At 39.0% G+C, this 8,240-nt stretch overlaps 1 pseudogene; it reads left to right on the top strand.

Annotated features, from left to right (window-relative positions):
• Window positions 1–6,413: 6,413 nt before the first annotated feature.
• On the top strand, window positions 6,414–7,652 carry LOC129669903 (S-phase kinase-associated protein 2-like; annotated as a pseudogene).
• The last annotated feature ends 588 nt before the right edge of the window (window positions 7,653–8,240 follow it).

An 8,240-nucleotide genomic window follows, 5' to 3' on the forward strand; every position in this document is an offset into this window, starting at 1 on the left:
TCCAAGTTACTTCCATTAATAGTTCCTGTCTGAGCTCCTTCTGTTACATCAAGCCAGCCTTCATGATCACATACAGCTCCATTGTCAATTTCTTCCCTCTGGCTTCCTCTCCTCCAGATATTTTTAGTCATAAACAGAATTTTGAAGTTGTTAAATACAAGCTATGATAAGAAATAATTTGGGTACAGCCTCTGAACTCATCAAGATAGGTCAGATAGTAGAGTATTTTCTCCTAAGTTACCAAACATAAACAGAATGGACATTGTGAATGTAATTATTATATTATAGTTTTCATAATTGTTTCATATTTTATTCGTACTGTATGTATATTATTACTGTACATAAAGGAGCTTTTTTTATTTAAACAGAAGGGGGAATTATTGAGGGTTGGTCTAGTGTTATGTGTAATAATCCTAATTACTGGCTCCCAAGATCTGGTTGTACTTGAGACAAGAATATCAAAATACACAGCAGTCTTTTGTGTAGACTTTGTTCAAATTCAAAGTTAATTGGTTAATAAAGTTGCTGAAGCCTATACCTAGGCAGAAGAGATGTAAGCAAAGCTTAGCTTCCCAAGCTTATGATCAGAGGAGTAGTTACCATGAGACAAGAGAAAGAGCTGGAAAGGAGGAGCTCCATTGGATGGGATCGGCTAGGGAAATGGGCCCTGAGGACAGACTGATGGAGCAGAAGCTTCCTGGGAATCATCAGATTGGCAAGTGGTGAACATTTATGTGGATTTTAAGGGTAAAAGAATTAGAATAGTTCAGAACTTGCCCAGCATAGTGCTTACAGCTTATTAATAAATCATAGTCTCTCTGTGTCAATCACTGAGGGACTAGCTGGTCAAAGAAAACTACTAATATATTACTTTTCTACATACATTAGTATTAATAACAATTTTGTATCTTCACTTTATGTTTTAGCCGCTTTGGTACAGTAAGGTACTCTGCAGGCTATCAAAAGAAAAATGTAAACAGCAACCCAGCCACAAAAATATCTGTCCTTCTACCTGTCCTGCCTGCAAGATATGCTAGGACAATGGTGGCACAAAGCTTATGAAAGTAGCCAACCAATATCTGGTTTGACATAAAGCCCAATTCACAAGATGGAACCCCATATCTGACAATGCTTAGATGACCAAGGACCAGAGAATAGATATTTCAGAGACAGGTGTTAAAACCAAACATCACTGCTCTAAAATAAAATCAATAAAATTACTCCTAATGGGATTTTGTTATACCCATAGATCAGTGCCTTACTCAACGATCATCAAAAAAGCATCTTCCTGAAGAGGACTAGAACAGATTCAGAGACCAATAGCCAGACATTATGCAGAAAGAGAAAGTCCTTGGAATGCATCCCTCTAAATGAGATGTCTATCAAACTCCTCACTCAGAGCTCAGTAAACTCCTCCTTTGGAAGAGGAAGCAGAAAGTGTAAGTGCCCTAGGGCATGGAGGGGGCACAAACACACACATACACACTCTCTCACACACACACTTTACAAACACAAACAGATTCCTATAAATAAACATGAACAAAGGTCATATGAACTTACAGAGCCTGAAGCAAAAAGTACAGGACTTACACAGGTCTGAATCAGGTCTTCTGTGTATAGACAAGCTCTCAGCCTAGTATTTTTATGGAACTCCTGAGTTTGTAAACCAGTGGGTTCCTGATTCTTGTGTGTACTCTTGGGGCTCTTTGTCTTTTGTTGGGTCGCCTTGTTCAGGATTGATCTGATACTTTTTGTTTTATCTTATTATATTTTATTTTGTCATCTTTAGTTGTTATCTCTTAGAATTCTGCTCTTTTCTAATGAGAGACAGTAATGACATGGATCCAGAGGGCAGGGAAGGTGGGGAGGAAGTGGGAGGAGTAGAGGGAGAAGAAACCATAATCAGGATATATTGTATGTGAACAGAATTTATTTTCAATAAATGAAAAATAAGTAAAAAAAGAACATATATCAATGATCACATTTTGAATATGTCTTATGATATGACTTGTATGTGTCTTATGATCTGTGCTTATGAAGAGTACAACCAAGAAAGCCTTAACACTTTCAGTATTTTACATTAAAATATTAATTTAAATTTTCTTTGAAATGAAGACAAATAAAGCGAAATCATCCATTATTGCTTTAAAATCAGAAAACAAAATAATAACTTTGATTATACAAGACTTTTGTGTTTCCATATAAAATTTAGGATTGATTTCTCAGTTTTGTTTTGTATCAATTTTGCTCATCCACAAGCATAGAAAGCTTTCTGTTTTTCATCTTTTTTTTTCATATTCTTTCTTTGGTGTCTAAAGTTTTGTTGCAGAGGTCTTTAACTTTCTTGGCTAGATATATTCCTTGATATTTTTGGAAGGTATTATGAATAAATGTTTTTCTTAACACGAGGGATTCCTTCACAGCTTCCATCCATTCATGTATTCCTCTCACAACCTTTATTCTTTCTATTAGTCTCATGATTGAATCTGTCCATCTTCTTATTCTTTTAATTATTTTCTGCAGTGCTGACTAACGTTCCTTTTTGAATGTCTTGAAATGTCGTTATTTCTCTGCCAACTTTAAAAGACAGCTTGGCTAGACTTCTTAATATTGGGTGTTATTTACTCTCAAGTCTTGAAATAAATCATTTCATGCTTTTTCTGGATAACACCAGTTGACATGCCAGTGTGGATAAGGGAACTCTTGTAAGAGCTCATCCCTAGATGAAGTGCTACAGGCAATAGAGTTATAGGCATTTAACAGCTACTGAAAGAGGGAGATTCAACATTGCTTGGGGACGAGTCACCTGAAGCAACCCTAAATGGACTCAGAAAATTTTATCTGTCTGTTTATCTATCTATCTATTGATCCATCTGTGTGTATGTCACAATAGTTGAAGAAGCTGGGAATTTGAATAGTGGAGTAATATAGAAGAATTTGGAGATGAGAGAAGGAGAATTGAAAATGGTTCAAATAGAGTACTCATATATGAAAGTCTCAAAAACACTGTGCCTCTGCTGAATATGTATAGATGTTATAATTTTAGCTATTCCAAAAACTTTATAGTATTACAAATATTTATGGGGCATTACACTGTGCCAAATATTCTAAGTAATTGAAAGAATATAAAAATTATGGGAGGATTCACATAGTTCTATGGAAATATTGTGGCACATAATATCAAGGATTTTGGCATGAGTGAGGGTCCTGGAACCAATCCCCACTGATACCAATTGATATGTACATTTTATCTATCTATCTATCTATCTATCTATCTATCTATCTATCTATCTATCTATCTATCATCTATCTCTCTATCTATGTAAATATATATTCATACTTATGGTATAGCTTAATTTATACATTATTTAGAATGAGAAAAATAAAATAATATAAAATAACCAATTAAACAATTATAAGACTACACCATTATATAAAATACATTTGGATTTATTCTCTTTTAAAAGAGTCACACTCTGCCCAAAGGTTGCCTATAAGTCTCAGAATCTACATTGATAGTCTGCAGGGCAGAGCTTTTCAGAGGTCTTCTGTGTCAGGTTCCTGATTTGTTCCCTCATTTCTCCTTCTTCTGATGTCCATCCTCTTTGCCTTTCTGGATGGAAATTGAGCTTTTTAGCAAGAGTCCTCCCTCTTGATTAGTTTCTTTGGGTGTACAGATTTTAGTAAGTTTATCTTATATTATATGTCTATATGAGTAAGTATATACCGTGTGCAACTTTCTGCTTCTGGGATAGTTCACTCAGGATGATCTTTTCCAGATCCCACCATTTACCTGCAAATTTCATGATTTCCTTGTTTTTTATTGCTGAGTAATATTCCATTGTGTAGATATACCACAATTTGTGCATCCATTCCTCCACTGAGGGGCATCTGGGATGTTTCCAGCATCTGGCTATTACTAATAAGGCTGCTACAAACATGGTTGAGCAATGTCCTTATTGTGTACTTGAGCTTGTTTTTAGACATATGCCTAAGAGTGGTATAGCTGGGTCTTGAGGAAGCGCTATTCTTATTTGTCTGAGAAAGTGTCAGATTGCTTTCCAGAGTGGTTGTACAAGTTTACATTCTCACCAGCAGTAGAGGAGGGTTCCCCCTTTTCCAAAACCTCTCCAGCATGTGTTGTCTCTGGCAACCTTTGGGCAGAGTGCAGGGAATCCTAGGAAAGAAGTGGGAAACAGTAAGATCTGGAGAGGACAAGAACTCCACAAGGAGAGCAATAGAACCAAAAAACCTGAGTACAGGGGTCTTTCCTGAGACTGATACTCCAACCAAGGACTATGCATGGAGATAACCTAAGACCCCTGCACAGATGTAGCCCATGGAAGTTCAGATTCCAAGTGGGTTCCATTGTAATAGAAACAGGGACTGTCTCTGACATGAACTGATTGGCCTGCTCTTTAATTACCTCCCCCTGAGGGGGGAGCAGCATTACCAGGCCACAGAAGAAGACAATGCAGCCCCTCCTGATGAGACCGAATTGACTAGGATAAGAAGGAGGGAAAAGAAGTCCTCCCCTATCAGTGGACTTGGGGGGGTTCATGCATGCAGAGGGTGGAGGAAGGGAGGGATTGGGACTGGAGGAGGGAGAGAACCACAGGGGGGATACAAAGTGAATAAAGTGTAATTAATAAAAAAATAAAAGAATCACACAAAATATCAATATTTTCAGATCAAAGCTCATTGCTGGAAGCTGCAAAACATGAAACCATGGAAAAGTGGAGACTGCTGTATGTGCAAATGTCAAGGTAAGCCTTTTGGAGGCCCATAGGGAATGGCGAGTGACACCTACATCTCTTCGAAAGGTCCTGATCCACTGCATGCAGTGTTGATCTACTGTGGACTCCTAGCACACTGGTGAAGTCTCAAAATGGATCCGAGGCTAGGACAGTGACTACTTCCCCATTTTTTATGGAAGTTTCCCAGGTGGCCTTGCCCCCGGACATCTCCCACATTTCTTTATAGTCACACCAACCTTACTGATTGTTACTGTTGCTTGAGGTTAACATGGGATGGTCAGTCATTTAAAGACTGTCATACTGGACAATAAAGTTAGATTTGTACCTTTGAGTCTATTCTCTGGAGTCGGATTCCCAGGATTTTGCATGGTCCCCAGTCTCTACTCATCCCACTCCATTCCCCTCCATACTTGATCCCCACAGCTGTACTGATTCTGTTTGTACTCAAATAAATACACTGGTTTGGAAATCTTATTTCACATATTTTGTATAAATTTATAAACAAAAGTACACTTCTCTTGAAGGCTTTACTTATCAAAAAGGTTCTTTCTAGAAAAAAATTTCTTAATTTATAGGACCTTCAAAATAGGAGACAGCATTGTACAGCAAACTATGGTTACAAAAGGATGCCTTTCTTGGTATCTAACCAATATTAAGGAGGCTAAAATTAGAGTTCTTTGAAGTTTAATCAAACCCAGTATTCATTCCAGATATCAAGTTTTTTTCTCTCTCATATTTCTCAGTAGTTATTTTCTAACATTTAAAGCAATGGTTCTCAACCTGTGGATCAGGACCCTTTCACAGGACTCTCATATTAGGTATCCTGCATATCAGAGATTTATATTATAATTCAAAATCAGCAGCAAAGTTACAGCTATACAGTAGCAAGAAAAGCAATTTTATGGTTGGGGGTAACAACAACATAAGGAACTGTGTAAAATGGGTCACATTGGGAAGGTTTCTGATTGAATTTGAGGCCCTTTCTACAGGAGGAAATACATACCTGTTCTTATAAACCTGGTCAAAAGCCCCTGACTGGGGAACATATAGGCCCTAGAAGGGAATTTACTATTTATGTCTTGCAAAAGGAACATCTAATCAAAGCACCTTGTTAATATTTATGTTTATTCTTGTAGACTAGTGGGTTTTTTTTGGGGGGGGGGTTGTTTTTTTTTTTTTATCAGGCTGGGTGAAAGAAACTTCTTTTTATAGTGGGTTATGGGTAAACAGTGATTCATTTTCTGAGAATAAGGCACTGTTGAGTGCTCAATCCTAAGTGGGACAGTTTTACCATCACTTCCAAGGCTCAGAGAACATTGTGGAAGAAGAGATGGAAAGATCTTAAATGTCACAAGATAGAAAAGAATGTTAGGAAATACCGTGTTCTGGATAGAATGTGGCCACTGTTATAAAAACTACAGAGTGTCTATGGCCACTTCCATAAGACCTGAACGGAAAGACAATAAAGTAGAAAGAAGACTATTTGAAAAGAAGAATGAGGGACATGGTAGTGATGGAACGTTGCTAGTTTGGCGGGTCTGACTGCTGGGGTTCTAGAGATCACTCTACACTGCTAGCTGGAGCAAGAGTCTGGGAGGCAGTCAGGCAGCTCATTCATTAATCACACACATTCAGAAGTTCTGAATTAGTGGAACCATGCACAGGAAGAACTTTCAGGAGATTCTGGACCATAGTAGCAAAGTCACCAGGAGCTTCAAGTGGAGATGGGATTCCAGAAAGACTTCTGAGCGTCTAGCAGGTGTAGCTGCCTCTGCCTTGGAGGAGGAGGCAGACAGCGAGAATATCCCACAAGATCTGCTCTCAAACCTAGGCCACCCCCAGAGCCCTCCAAGGAAATGACTAAAAAGCAAAGGGAGTGACAAAGACTGTTTGATCATCTGTAAGCCTATGCTCAATGGAAAGAACTTTCTAGGTGTTTCCTGGGACTCCCTTTCAGACGAGCTGCTCCTTGGGATCTTTTCCTGGCTGAGCCTCCCTGCACTGCTGAGGTTCTCTGGAGTTTTCAAGAGGTGGTATCGCCTCTCACTCGATGAGTCCCTCTGGGAGTCCCGCGATCTCACAGGTAAAAATCTGCACCCCGATGTGATTGTTTGCTTGCTTTCTCGAGGGGTGATCGCCTTCTGCTGCCCACGATCTTTCATGGAGCAACCAATGGGTAAAAATTTCAGCCTTTTCGTGTACAGCACATGGACCTGTCGAACTCACTTATAAATGTGTCAAACCTCTATGGTATTTTGTCTGAGTGCTCCAAGATGCAGAATCTAAGCCTAGAAGGCCTACAGCTTTCTGATCCAATTATCAATACTCTTGCACAGAATAAAAACTTGCTGTGACTAAACCTCTGTGGGTGCTCTGGATTTTCTGAATCTACAGTGGCAACTCGGCTAAGCAGCTGTTCCAGACTGGATGAGCTGAATCTTTCCTGGTGCTTTGACTTCACTGAAAAGCATGTGCAAGCAGCTGTAGCACATTTACTTGGGACCACCTGTGGCTAACCTCAGCGGCTACCGAAAGAACCTCCAGAAAACAGAACTTTGTACCTTAATTAAAAGGTGCCCCAAACTTGTCCATTGCGATTTAAGTGACAGTACCATGCTAAAGAATGACTGCTTTCCAGAATTTTTTTCAACTCAAGTACCTCCAACACCTCTCCCTCAGCCGGTGGCTGTCATATAATACCTGAAACTCTACTTGAACTTGCAGAAATTCCCACACTGAAAACACTACAAGTTTTTGAAATTGTGAGAGATGGTACCCTTCAGATGTTGAGGGAGGCCCTTCCTCACCACCATTGCAAGGCCAACTATGGATAACAAAAAGAAGCCAGAGATATGGGGCATCCCGTGCCGACTGACACTGCAAAAGCCCACCTAGGTGTGAAGTTCCCCATGCAGGATGCTATTTCTTCTTCCTTGAGGATGAGAAACACAGGCAACATATCCAACTGCCAGAGACCTTGATTACTTTTCCCATTGGTTTTACCTTCATTCCACCTGTAGGTTAGGGAACCATTTACAAGGGACAATTATGAAGTGTTACTTTTTCCAAAATAGAGGGAAGATTCAATCAGTGCTGTGCCCTAAGAGCCTAAGTATTAGTGAGGTCTTCGGAAATTTTAGGTGGGTGTATTATTTCAAAATAGCTGATTAAAGCAAAATCTGAGCCAACTTCCAAGTGTCCTTCTAATTAAATACATTTAATGTACTTAATTACCCCTAAAAATTACCCCTGGTTAACAATGTTCATGGTATTTGTCATAAAGTTTTATTCTATTTAATTAGTCACTATTTTGTAAAACTTGATTTTGATGACCAATAAGCTAGCTATGTGTGTGGTGGGTTAGACAGAAAACAGTAGAGGCTTGCAACATCTGAGGTATTCTCTCCTGAGAATTAACACATTTCAACTTTGTGTGCAATATGAGGTTAGCACAAAAGAAACACAGTAGTGCCTAATGTACCC

The sequence above is a fragment of the Psammomys obesus genome, unplaced genomic scaffold, assembly GCF_907164565.1.
Source record: "Psammomys obesus unplaced genomic scaffold, mPsaObe1.curated_primary_1811, whole genome shotgun sequence".
NCBI lineage: Eukaryota > Metazoa > Chordata > Mammalia > Rodentia > Muridae > Psammomys > Psammomys obesus.